This window comes from Callithrix jacchus, chromosome 8, assembly GCF_049354715.1.
Source record: "Callithrix jacchus isolate 240 chromosome 8, calJac240_pri, whole genome shotgun sequence".
NCBI lineage: Eukaryota > Metazoa > Chordata > Mammalia > Primates > Cebidae > Callithrix > Callithrix jacchus.
Window position 1 is genome coordinate 101,475,172 of NC_133509.1, and position 14,638 is coordinate 101,489,809.

The following is a 14,638-nucleotide window of genomic DNA, read 5'->3' on the forward strand; positions in this document are numbered from 1 at the left end:
TGATAGCCAAGATATAGATTCAATCTAGGTGTCCAACAGAAGATAAATGGACAAAGAAAATGTGGTATATATACATAATGGAATACTATTCAGCCATAAAGAATGAAATCCTGTCATTCATGGCAACCTGGATGGAACTGAAGGACATTATATTAAGTGAAATAAGCCAGGAATGGGAAGTTAAAACACTGCATGTCCTCTTATGTGGAAGCTTAAAAAAAAGTTGGTTTCACAAAAGTAAAGTAGAACAAAGGATACTAGAGGCTGGGAAGATTCAAGGGAAGCGGGTATCGGGAAAGATTTGTTGAAGGATGCAAAATTACAGCTAGACTGGATAAATAAATTCTAGTCTTCTGTAGCACTGTAGGGGTGACTGTAGTTGACAGTAATATATAGTTTCAAATAGCTAGAAGCAGGATATTGAATGTCCCCAACACCAAGAAATGATAAATGTTCAAGATGATAGATATATTAATTATTCGGCTCTGATCACTATACATTTTATGTATTAAAACATCACTATGTGCCTCATAAATATGTACATTATTGTATGTCAACATAAAATGTAAAAGAAAATTTAAAAAATTTGCCAGTGAGAAAGCTCCTAAATTCTTATGTCATTCTTTTAATTAGTAAAATTTATTAAAGTATATTTGTGTGTTATTATGTAATAATACAGAAAGGTAAAATGTGAAATTAAGCCTCATTACATTACTTCTCTAGTTTCTCTCTAGTGTTAAGCACTAAAAAAAATCTTTTTTGTGGGCTGGGCGCGGTGGCTCAAGCCTGTAATCCAGCACTTTGGGAGGCTGAGGCGGGTGGATCACGAGGTTAAGAGATCGAGACCATCCTGGTCAACATGGTGAAACCCCGTCTCTACTCAAAATACAAAAAATTGGCTGGGCATGGTGGCATGTGCCTGTAATCCCAGCTACTCAGGAGGCTGAGGCAGGAGAATTGCCTTAACCCAGAAGGCGGAGGTTGCGGTGAGCCGAGATCGCACCATTGCACTCCAGCCTGGGTAACAAGAGCGAAACTCTGTCTCAAAAAAAAAAAAAAAAATCTTTTTGTTTATTCTTTTGTATACAATCAGATATTTGATATATTTGAATATGTGTATGTGGATCATACATCAGAATTTGCAAATTGATGGACCACTGGCCATAATTGACTACTACACGTTTCATTAGTCCCTACTGTATTTTAGAAAAAGTATTTGTTTCCAATGCTTAAAAAAAGATATTTCATATAAAATCCCTATTTTTTTGAATTTTTTTTTTTTTTTGAGACAGAGTTTTGCTCTTCTTGCCAGGCTGGAGTGCAATGGTGTGATCTTGGCTCACTGCAACCTCTGCTTCCTGGGTTCATGTGGTTCTCTTGCCTCAGCCTCCCGAATAGCTGGGATTATAGGCATGCACCACCATGCCCAGCTAATTTTTTTGTGTTTTTAGTAGAGACAGGATTTCTCCATGTTAGTCAGGCTCGTCTCGAACTCCTGAACTTGTGATCTGCCTGCCTCCGCCTTCTCCCAAAGTGCTGGGATTACAAGTGTGAGCCACCGTGCCCAGCCTTTTTGCCTCTTAAGATTCAGCAACACACAACATGTTTCTCCTATGATAATAGTTGGTTAGAGTTACTGTCCAGTTTCTGTTTAATATATGTTGGCTGCCTGACCTTGGTAGGCATTTGTGATTGTGATTCTTACTCATACATAGTATTTTGCACTTCTTTCACTCCCTAACTCTGTAGCATATTTTAGACATCTTTGCATATTAGTAAAAATAATGGTAGTTAACTTTATTGAGAGCCTATGAAGTGTAAAATACCTTTTAGAGCCTGTTACAGAGCCTATTAATTCATTTAATCCTCATAATAATATGTTAGTATTATCACCATTTTACAGTTGAGGAAATTGTCGCAGAGAAAGATAAGTAACTTGCTCAAGTTATTGCAGTAAACGAACAGGCTACAAGTTAAATCCATGTAGTCTGTCCATAGAGTGTAAGCTCTTACCTACTACATTACACTCCTTCTTGGCATGTCAAAATTATTTCATAGAGATCTTCAAAGATGTTTATATACATCTTTTACTTTAATGGGCCTCTCTTATTGCATTGTAGGTTATGCTATAAGCAATGTAATCATGGACTCTTACTCTCCATTTTAGTGCTCTGTTTTCTGAGTATGTTGCAGGCTGACTTTCTTCTTATAGTCAGAATTGTGGAGTTATAATGGAGGAATAGATTGAGAAGTTATAGTAATAAAGCGTTTCATGTTTTGCCATTCCCAACTAGTGAGCCCAGAGGAAATACTTCCTTTTTTTATTTTTGTTTTAGGCTCAAGGGTACATATGCAGGTTTGTTATATAGGTAAACTTGCGTCAAAGGGATTTGTTGGACAGATTATTTCATCACCCAGGTACTAAGCCTGGTACACAATAGTTATTTTTCCTGCTTATCTCTCCTCCCACCCTCTACCCTCAAGTAGGCCCCAGTGTAGTGTCTATTATTCCCTTCTTTGTGCCCATGAGTTCTTTTAACTTCTACTTATAAGTGAGAACATCTGGTATTTGGTTTTCTATTCCTGCATTAGTTTGCTGAAGATAATGGCCTCCAGCTCCATCCATGTTCCCACAAAAGACATGATCTCATTCTTTTTTATGGCTGCATAGTATTCCAGGATGTATACATACCACATTTTCTTTATCCAGTTTGCCACTGATGGGCATTTAGGTTGACTCCATGTCTTTGCTATAGTGAATAGCGCTGCAGTGACCATTCATGTATATGTGTCTTTATGGTAGAATGATTTCTATTCCTCTGGGTATATACACAGTAATCGAACTGCTGGGTTAAATGGTAGAGGAAATATTTTTTTTTTCTCATGTCATTTGTATATAAACTTCCAAGATGCTCCTTTACCTGGCGTGACTCACATGTCAATTTTGGAGCTCATCATTGTAACTAGAAGGTTGAAGACTGATTGGCCAGGTCTGTATCACAAGTCCTTGGGAGTAGGGATACTAAATAGGTAACCTCACCAGAATCACATAGAGAGGGTGTCTTAGTCTAGGCTGCTATAACAAAATACCTTAGACTGGGTAATCCATAAACAACAGAAATTTGTTTCTTACAGTTCTGGAGGCTGGGAAGTCAAAGATCAAGGCACTAGCAGATCTGGTCTGGTGAGGGCTTGTTCCTCAGAGATAATGCCTTAGATGTGGCTTTCTTGCTTTGTCCATATATGTTGTAAGGGCAAGAAGGCTCCCTGAAGCCTCTTTTCTAACAGTACGAATCCCATTCATGAGGGTGGAACCCTCGTGACATAATCCCCTCCGAGGCTCTACTTCTGAAAGTAGATGGGGTGTGGGGTAAGGTTTTAACATGTGAATTTTGGTGAGGGACATATATTCAGACCACAGCAGAGGGAAAAAAGGAAGTCGTTAAAGGAGAGGAGTTTCTGTCACTAAAAGGAGAAAAGTGTATTGAGCAGACAACTTCTTTTTTAGAGGTTCCCTGAAGCCTTGATGCCTTTTTGCTTTATTCTTTTTTCCCTAAGAATGTAGTTCATTATATCAGTCACTCTTTCCTCTTTCTCCTGCTTCTGCCATGAAAATGCTCCTCTGACAGATAGTTTTAAATTAGAATTGGAATAAGTTAGGGTGCGACCATCAGCAGCTTAAACCCAGGTCCCTGTGATGTCAAGGGTGGTTAATTTATATCAGGAGAACTCACAATGATTGACTTCCACTTTTTCATACTCTCTATATAAAGAATGGTTCTCTAAGGATGTTTTAGAATAGTAATAAACACATAATTGAAAGATTTTTACCCACTTTTTAAAGAGCCTTTTATGTTGCTTTATTTTGAATTTATGATCACCTATGGGTCTTTTTTCTACAAATGGTGCCTCCCAATGTTTCCTAAATTTTGTTCTACCAACACTTGTCTGGGAGATGTTAGAGTGAGTATGTATTATATGAAAATGCTTTTACATGATCAAATAAATATGGAAAGTGCTACATAATGTATCCCTCCTTTTAGAGATTGACAGTATATAGAGGCATATTAAAGATGTCAGTAATAATGGTGGAACCTGGCTGGGTGCGGTGGCTCATATTTGCAATCCTAGCACTTTGGGAGACCGAGGTGGGCGGATCACCTGAGATCAGGAGTTCAAGACCAGCCTGGCCAACTTGGTGAAACCCTGTCTCTACCAAAAAAAAAAAAAAAAACCTCACAAAAATTAGCCAGGCATGGTAGTGCATGCTTGTAATCCCAGCTACTTGGGAGTCCAAGGCAGGAGAATGGCTTGAACCCAGGAGGCAGAGGCTACAGTGAGCCAAGATCGGGCCAGTACACTGCAGCCTGGCAACAGAGTGAGACTCTGTCTCACAAAAAAAAAAAAAAAAAAAAAAAAAAGAGAGAAATTGTGGAATTTCTTAACCTTTATTTAGTTTAATGCATCCAAACTTATTTGAAAATTGAACACTTTTTCAAGATAAACAAAAGCTCTGTTTAACACCTCTGTAGGAAATGGTGGTATTTCCCCTGCAGATGATCTCTTGGAAATCTGTGTATGATTTAGGTATATATTATTTTATTTTTTTGTTGTAGAAATAATTTTTTTACAATAATCTATTGTAAAAATTATTTTATCCTGGATTTACCTTTTAAAATATATATATATATATATTTATATATATTTTCCTAATCACCAGCTCTTTATTTCTTTGTCCTTTTTTTTCATGTTAAAATGTTGACTGAATATATTCTTACTGTAGTCCTAAAATCTACGATAGCAAAGACTAGAAACTGACCAGTCTTGGTTCTGTTACTCCTGTGCGGGAAAAGAACACTGGATGAAGTTCAGTTTTGCATTTTACCAGTGGGAGTTTAGTATCCGTATTTGTAAAATGGAAAGTTGACTAGATGGTCTCTAAAATCTCCTTCAGCTATAACATTTTGTTAATCCCAAATCTGAGGAACATACCTCATGTTTACCATTTCATAATTGCTGAAGTCTATTAGTGACAGTAAAATTAATGGTCTGAAGTGTTTTCCTTCAAACAGGAAAAATTACTATAAAAAGACACAGACATTCATAACAAGTGTAAAGGAAAATAAATGTTTGTCACTTCCACTGCACAATATATGCAATTTTATTTCATTCAGTATCACACGCTACAGAGGTTCAAATTGCTGAATACATAGACGTTTGGAAAAAATTACATGAACTTAAATGTAATGACTGATTCTCAGAATCAAGGTTTAGAAGAAGAATAATGATTTAGGGGTATTCGAGGTATTCCCTATTTTTTTTTTAATTTAAAATGTTTTGCTGCACTGGAGATCTAGAAAACAAAAAATTAGCACTCCCTCCAAAATAGTTATTATTTTGCTATTGTATATTTAAAATAAAGCTATCATAAAATAAGACATACCTTTGATGAACAATATTATGTTTTAGGTTCACACAGATACTAAGAATAGTAGGTGGGCTCTGGATTAGACCACCTGGATTTATACCTAAGTGAAGTGAGGTTTTTAGAGTTATTTTACTTCTCTAAGCTTTAGTTTCTTCATCTGTAAAGTGGAAAACAATACTAATATGACTGCCTTAGAGGGTTGTTGTGATAAGTGAGATAATAAGTAAGCATTTAATGGGTGTGCTCACATACTAAATAATCATTAAATGTTTGTTGTTGTGTATTATAATAAATTTGAATATAATTACCTTTATAAATATAGCACCAGAAGCAATCTGTACGACTGTTGGATATCTGACCTTAATCTTGATGTATCCTATGCTCATTTGCCACTATTCTATCTTATTTTAGGAACATCATAACTCTTCAGTACTGAACTGGGGTTCTGCTTGATCTAAATTTTTGTTTTCCAGCTTAAGGTTTGGTCAGTTAGAGTTAGAAGATGCTAGTTGTTGTGTAGTACTTAAAAGCAAGACTTTGAGCTTTTTGAGATATAGGTTTAAAGTAAAGTATGTACAGAAAACTGTCTTGATAGTCTCTAAGGCTTCTAAAGACCTGTGGAGAAAATTCATATATATATATGAGTACTATGGTTATGGAATACTGAGTACTCTAGTTAAGAAGGTGTTTGAAAGTTTGAAATGTTATGCAGATAGGGCAGTATTGCAGGGTAGTAAAGTGATAGTAAAATAAAACTATATAGATGGTTGTTGATTTGTCATAGAGGAACTTTAAAGTGATAGATGAGGACCTTATGTGTTTGAGGTTAAATAGACAATGATTTGGGGCATTAGGGAAATGAATACTATGTATAATGGGAAAACTTTTAGAACTATCAGATTCCAAAAGAGAATCTATCAAATTTAGAGCATTGCCAAAAATAATTTTTGGTAGAAAAATTTGAGAATCATTAATTTAGTTTTTTTTTTTTTTTTTTTTTGAGACAGTCTCTCTGTTGCCCAGACTGGAGGGCTGTGGTGCCATCTCAGCTCACTGTGGCCTCCGTCTCCTGGGTTCAAGCAATTCTTCTGCCTCAGCCTCCCGAATAGCTGGGATTACAGGCACCTGCCACCATGCCTGGCTAATTTTTGTACTTTTAGTAGAGACAGGGTTTTGTCATGTTGACCAGGCTGGTCTTGAACTCCTAACCTCAGGTAATCTGCTCATCTTGGCCTCCCAAAGTGCTGGGATTACAGGCATGAGCCATCATGCTCAGCCTAATTTAGGTTTATACTGGACTTAGATTTTCAAATTTTCTTCTGTAGATGGGTTTGTGAATTGTTAATTTAAAAAAATTTTGGGCAGCTAAGGCAGGAGAATCGCTTGAAACTGGGAAGCGGAAGTTGCAGTGAGCCGAGATTGCGCCATTGTACTCCAGGCTGGGCAACAAGAGCAAAATTCCACCTCAGAACAAATAAACAAAATTGTACATTCATTTATTTCTGATTTTTAGTGCCATTCAGGAGTGGATCAATAATACATGATAGACTCACAGATGAATAATGCACACTCCCCAGATAGTAGATACTTTTAAGCAGCTAAATAATAATGGATCTGATTTTGTTATTTTATTGTTTTTCTGTCTATGAGTAATGTATGACCATCATCTGATTTGTTAACAAACAATACACCTCAACTCAGTATGTACAATATCATGTACTTTGCATGGTGTTAGGCTAAAACTACTAAGTATTTGTAATGTTATGCTTTAAGTATGATTAGTTGATTATAAAATGGTTTATATTTTAAGATATTTTTATATTGAAACAGTTGCCAAGTACTACATGACAGGGTTTGCAAAGCTTTTTTAGTAAAAGACTAGATAGTGATTTTTTAGGCTTTGTGAGCTGTATATGATTTCTCTCACAGCTATTCAGCTCTGCCCTTGTAGCATGAAAACAGATGTAGGCAGCATATAAATGAATGAGCATTATGGTGTCCCACGGAAACGTTATTTATAAAAAGAAATGGCAGGCCAGAATTGGTCTTAGGGCTGTAGTTTGCCAACCCCTTCTTGAAGACGTAGTCTGTTGTAAGGAAAATATAATTCCAAGTTGCCTGCAGGTGAATTGAACTTTTATATTAGTTAAAATTTATATTACAAAACATCACCAAACTTAGTTACTTGAAACTGTGATTTAATATTTTTCACATTTCTGTGAACTAACTTGGTGGTTCTGCTTCAGGTGGCATTTATTGGGGTTCTGATACAGCTGTGATCATCTGGAGGCTCAGCTGGAACTGTTGGCCAGGGCTTTGGTTCTCCTACATGTGGGTCTTTCTATATGGCTGATTTGTTAGCCTGATGGTGTGATAGCTGGGTTCTAAGAGGTATTCTAAGAGCAAGCATTGTGAAACAGAAGCAGCAGAAGATGCCAGGCCAATTAAGGGATAGGCCTCAACCTTTCACAGCTTTACTTCTGCCATTTTTCTGTTGGTCAAAATAGTCACAGGCTTAGCTCAGAGTCTGTGGGAAGAGGCTACCCAAGGGTGTGAATGCTAGGAAGCATGGTTAATTGAGGATATTCAAAGTATCCTCAGAATATCATGAGATTGTTTTGGTTGCAAGTGACAATTCAAATTGCATTAGCTTTAGTAAAAGGGAACGCTTATTATAAGAATATTGAGGTGTCTGTCTCACAAAACCCAAACACAGGATTGGGTTTGAGGAACACTGGACCCAGGTTGAAGATTCCCAAGGACTGTTTCTCATCTTTGCTCTACCCTATAAGTAGTCATTTTCTCTCACAGATCTGCCTTTTCCACTTTGAGAAAATCAGTGTTAACAGCTCCCTGATTATTTACATATTACCATTTCAGCCATTCAGAGGACTGACTTTATTTTCGCAGTGTTTCTAAAATGTTTGAGAAAGAACACTGATTGTCCTAGATCAGTCACCTGTGATCAGTGGATAGAGCTTAGGTTCTACAAACGACGTTGGCAGGAACAGGATCAGTTAACAGAAAAGGGATGCTGAATGTGTAGCCCCCAAATAGTCCACTTGTCTTCTCCTTAGGCATCAATTTATTAACAAATCTGTTAATTCATTTAATAAACGATTTTTCCTCATTACAGGCCTAATTTACTTCTTTATTCAGCTGTCTGCCTATGGCTATTTCATTGTTCTACTGGTGTATAAGCTAAAATAAGGACTGAAATGACTTGAATATTCATTGTAATCTCTTCCTGCTTTGAGTAGAGGACAGGAGCTTTTAGTATGTACTATCTCACTTTGCCACCATCAACATAAAATCGTATGTAAAGATGATCTTACTGTGTTGTCACCATTGATTTCCAGCGTTGACTTAGCTCATCTGGGTGGCTGAATGGTTATATCCTTCCTTTGGAAGGGGCCCACATGCATACATGAAAGCAACTAGCTAAAATGCAGAATGATATAAAAGCTATAATAGAAGTACAAGCAACATGCTGTGGGTGCACAGAGGAAGGAACAATTAATTTTGACTGAATGGCTGTAGGAGGGATGGCATTTTAAAGAGGTAGTGTTTCAGTAAGGCCTGGAAGAATGAATAACATATCCTTAGAAAAGAAAGGAAAGGTAATCTGGCTGTCAGGTTTCTTGTCTGCTGAAACAATGGTACCAGAGTGTCTAGGCTAAAGTAGATGAGCTTAAATATAGGTATAGGACATTTAGGATAAAGAGCAGCATGCAGTTATCTGATTTTAACCACCTATTAAATTAGATTACAGAAATGAACACAGTTTTGTTAAATTTACACCTTAGGTGACTATCTGGTAATTTGAAATTTGAGAATTCAGTTTTTTATATTGAATGGCTTATTTCAAATACTCAGATTTTTGGATGTAGGAAGAACTTTAAGGAGTATCTATACTAACCCACTCTAGTAGGTAAAGAAACTAAGACCTGTTAGATGATTTGCTTAAGGTTACATATTTAAATGACCGATTTGGGGCTAAAATACCTTTCTCCTGGTCTTGGATATTTTTGAAGACTTATCCAGTATATCCTTTATAATAAGATTTTTTTCCAGTGTACACCCATATGAATTGCTTGCTGGAGTAGCAGTTTTTAAATTCGAGATATAACATGCATACAGTAAAATGTACAAATGTTAATTGTATAGCATGGTGTGTTTTTTATGTGTACAAACTCTTAAAATTAATGCTCAAATCAAATGTACATCTCCAGCACTCCAGAAACCTCTCCTTCATGTTTTTCACAAGTTAATAATTATCCACTTCTCCTGTCACTCCCAAGTAATTATTATTCTGATTTTTATCATCACAGATTAGTCTTGCCTGTTCTTGCACTTTGTATAAAAGGAATGACTTCTTTCATTTATGATGGTTATGATATTCATCCATGATGTTGGTGTACCTTGGTTCTTTTATTGCTGTCAAGTATTTCATTGAATGAATGGATCATTAGTTTTCTGTTAATGGACATTTGAATTGTTTGTAATTTTTGACTTAAAAAGGAAACCTGCTATGAATATTCTTACATATGTCTTTTGATGAATATATTGTTTCATGTTTAAGAGTAAAATTGCTGGATGGTTATTTTCCAAAGTGGTTCTTCCATTTTACATCCCTACCAGCAATGGAGAAGAGTTTGAGCAATTCTTCATTTTTGTCAATATTGGGTATTGTCAGTCTTTTTAATTGTAGTCATTCTGGTCACTGGCTTCTCTTTTTCATTTCCCAGGCAAATGATGATGGTGAACACCGTTTAATATATTAATTTTTGATGTATTTTAAAATTAGACTGTCTTTGTTTTATGGATTTATAAGAATTCCTTATATGAATATGAGACCTATGCATGGCAAATTGCTTCTCCCAGTCTGTGGCAAGTCTTTTCACTCTATTAATAGTGTCTTATAATAAATAAAAATTTTCAATTTTAATGGACCTCAATTTATCAAGTTTGCTTTTTATGGTTTAGTTGGTTTTTAAATGTTTTGTTTAAGAAATCTTTGCCTATTACAGGATCATGAAGATATTCTCCAAAGTCTTCTTTTAGAAATTGTATTACTTTCTCTTTTTCTCAAAGCTCTATGATGCATTTCAAATTAACTTATATGAATAATGTATTATTATTTATTTTGTTTTTATTTTTATTTTTATTTTTAATAGAGATGAAGTTTCACCATGTTGGCCAGGCTGGTCTCCCACTCCTGACCTCCAGTTATCCACCCACTTCAGTCTCCCAAAGCTCGGGGATTACAGGCATGAGCTACCACGCCCAGCCCTCTTCTGTGGTTATTTTTAGTTATCTTAAAGATTTTAATAAACCTTCTTGATTATTTTAGTGTATCTTAATGTTTTACCACTTCCCAAACATTGCAAACTTAGGGCAGTTTAACTTTGTTTATTCCCTCCTGCCCTTTGCACTAATTTTTCATATTTTATTTCAATATATGATCCAGACTACATAGTTTTTTTGTAAATAGTTAATATTCTTTCATATTTATCCACATGTGTAACCTTTCTAATGGTCATTATTCATTTTTATATTTCTTTGACAGTATCTGAGATAATTTTCCCTTTTCCTTTAATATTTCTTGTAGTGTCACTCTTGGAGGCAGATTTTCTCAGCTTTTGTTTGTCTGAAATGCCTTTGGTTTGACTTCTTTTTTGAAGGAAATATTTATTGGTACAGAATTATGGGCTGAAATCTGTTGTTGTTTTGAGACAGGGTCTTGCTCTGTTACTGAGGCTGGAGTGCAATGGTGTCATTATAGCCTCTAACTCTTAGGCTCTAGCGATCCTCCTGCCTCATCCTCCTATGTAGGTGGTAGTACAGGTGGCATCGCCGTGGCCAGCTAATTTTTTTTTGTTTTAGGTTTTGTAGAAACAGGGTCTTACGATATTGACCAGGCTGGTCTCAAATTCCTGGCCTCTCAAACTGTTGGGATTGCAGGTGTGAGCTGTCAGGTCAAGCCTGAATCTTTTATTCTTATAGCACTTAAGATATGTAATTCCTTTGTGTTTGCTTATTGTTGCTTTTTTAAAGGAGTGTGTGTGTTTTGGCTGCTTTTAAGATTTTTATTTTTGTCTTTATTTCATAATAGTTTGTGTGGTGTTGAGGCCTGAATTTCTTTGTATTTATCATGTTTGGGGTTTGCTGGGTTCATTTTTTTTTTTTAATCAACTTTGAAAAAAATTGTATGTTATATCTTTATATTTTGTTTCTACCCCAATTTCTCTCTCCTCTAAACCGTGTTAGATGTTTTGACTGTTCCATATGTCTCATGTGGTTGTTCTGTCTTTTCTCTCTGTAGTTCAATTGTGTGTTTTCTCTTGAGCTAGTTTTTAAACTTACAAGTTCTCTCCTCTTCTGTGCCAGGTTTAATAACCTATCTAATAAGTTTTAGTATTTTATTTTCTCAGCTCTAGGAAATTTTATTATTTTTAAATAGGTTTCTTTTTTGTTGATTATCTCCATCCTTTTATAAATTTTGTTCATTTCTTTCCTTTCTTTTCATTAGCCAATTGATAACGGCTATTTTAAAGCCATTGTCTCCTATCTCCACTATCAGCATCATCTCTAGCTTTGATTTTAGTCTTGATTACAGGTCATTTTTTCTTGTTTTTTTTTTTTTCACATATACTGTAATTTTTATTATATACTGAAAGTTGTAATAATTTATGTAGAGGCTAAAGTTGATATCTTCCACCAGAGATGGTTCCCCTTTTTAATTGTTAGGCCACTTTAATTAGAGTTTTATTTGGGTCAGTCTGGATTGCAGTTTTAGTAAGATTTAGTTATTTCTGGTTTGTCTCTCTTGACATACTCAGATTTTTGATTGACAGACGGTCAGCTTTCTTCTCCTCAGCCCTGAAAAACTGCAGGGGATCTAATTCTGTTCTTTAGAGGTTTTGAGGTTAGTCCAGCAATCTCTTGCTTTATTTACTTACAGTGCTTTAAATTATGCAAATGTGGGAAGTCTGTCATGTGTTGTTTGTAGTTAGTCTCCCTTTTCTAGGAAGACATTTTTCTGCTGAGCACTGTGATAGTAAAGGAGATTTCACTCTACCCTTCTAACATTTCTCCCATCCTCTTTCATTACTTAGAATTCAGCAAATGTTCCTATCAGCCTTGCATTTGGGCTTTCTAGTTTTTAGACTACTGCATGAAAAAGCTCAGCTGCTTTCTACTGTCACCAGTAGAGTCTTTCTGTCTGGGCCAATCTCAATTCTCAAGCTGTGCCCAGAATTTTTAAATGCTCACAGGAAATGAAATGGCAGGTGGTTATCTGCTCACCTAGGAAGGACTCCTCTCTTTCTGGAATTTTAGTTCGTCTGCTTCTTGTTCTTTCATAAACAATCTGGTGTCTTAAAAATTGTATTGAAATTCATCTTTTTCTAGTTGTTGAAGCATTAAAATAACTGCTGTCCTTAAAGGTTGAAACAGCAAAATCTATTTGTTTTTCTGATTATAAAAGTAATACACAATGTATTAACTTTTGCTAAGTTGTGCTGCATAACAAATGACCTAAATATTTCAGCAGCTCACAACAATTGCTTATTTTTGCGTTTGCTACGTGTTGGCTGAAGGTTGGCAGTGGCTTTGCTCGTGCTCCACACATCTTCTAATTCTGAGATCCAGGCTGGAGAACAACTCCTATTTGGGCCATGCTGTTCTTGTAACAGAGGGAAAAAAGGAAACGATTTGGCAGAAATACACAGTGGCTCTTAAAACTTCTGCTTGGATGTTTGTTTATGTACCATTGGCCAAAGCAAACCAGTGGCTCAGGCCAAAGTCAATGGAGCAGGGATATTACTCTTTTGTAGTACTGTCAGTTACATAGGAACAGGTGTGGATGATGCTCCTTTTGAAGGAAGGTGGAGTGAATAATTACAAATTGTAATAAAATCCACCACACATGCTAATTGAAAATAAATTAAACAGATATATAATGTTTGTATTAGAATTTTTCCTTCAGCCTTCCATGATAATTAGTGATGATACTTTTGTGTATGTTAAGGATTGAAACCTTATTGTGCTAACTTGATGGTGTCTTTAAAAATAATAGTCTAGACATAAATCATGAATAAGACTTGCTTTTTTGGCCATTTACTCATAAGAACAGTAGAGTTCTCCAACTGGCTACACTTAGTTCTTGCTTTGTCAGGTAATCCCATGCTTACTATAATTCAATTTAGAGTTCTAAGTATAAAATATTTTTACTTGTTTATTTATTATTTGAGATAGCATCTTGCTCTGTCACCCAGGCTGGAGTGCCGTGGCATGATCCTGGCTCACTGCAGCCTCTGCCTCCTGGGTTCAAGCAATAATCAGGTCTCAACCCCCTGGGTAGCTGGGATTACCGGTGTGAACCATGGTACCTGGCTAATTTTTTTTTGTTTTTTTTCTTCTTTTTTGAGGCAGAGTCTTTCATTGTTGCCCAGGCTGGACTGCAGTGGCACAATCTTGGCTCACTGCAAACTCTGCCTCCCAGGTTCAAGTGATTCTCGTGCCTCAGCCTCCTGAGTAGCTGGGATTACAGGTGTGAGCCATCAAGCCCGGCTAATTTTTGTATTTTTAATAAAAATGAGGTTTCTCCATGTTGGCCAGTCTGGGCTCGAATTCTTGGCCTCAAACAATCCACCAGCCTTGGCCTCCCAAAGTTCTGGGATTGCAGGCATGAGCCACCACACCTGGCCTAAAATATCTTTAACACAAGTTTGGGTCTGATCCATGGCATGTTAGTGTCATCACTTTTTCGTTCTCTGAGAGAAAGATAAAAAAAAAATCAGAATTCTAAGATTTTGTAAAGGATATATATTTTTAAGGGAGAGGGTGCCAGAAATAGTAAGTCAGGAACAAAAAGTTCTTCATTTAGGTCAATTGTTTTGACCTAATATATTTCACAGTAGAGGTTAAAGTGGGTTAACTAGACTCCCTGTTAGAACAAAAATACCCATGAAGAGGGTTAAATTTATATAGTCATTTATATGTATAAATATTTTTCTATTTAGAGCATTTCTTAGTGGTTATGAAGGAGATCAATCTGTAGGGAAATGTGAAAGTGATTTTGTACATATTGTGGGGTAGGGCAAGATTCAGTATCATTTGGGAGTTTGGACACTGACTCCTTTTGGAGGAGGTTCATCCTTTTTGGAGGTTAGTATGCCAATGAAAAACAAATTTGCAAGGTAGCTT

The 14,638-nt window shown here is 36.1% G+C and overlaps 1 protein-coding gene across 50 annotated transcripts in view; it reads left to right on the top strand.

Moving 5' to 3' along the window:
* The window catches only part of GPHN (gephyrin), a 689,342-nt gene that overhangs the window by 14,437 nt on the left and 660,267 nt on the right, over nucleotides 1–14,638 (top strand). The gene's annotated exons all lie outside the window — the stretch shown is intronic.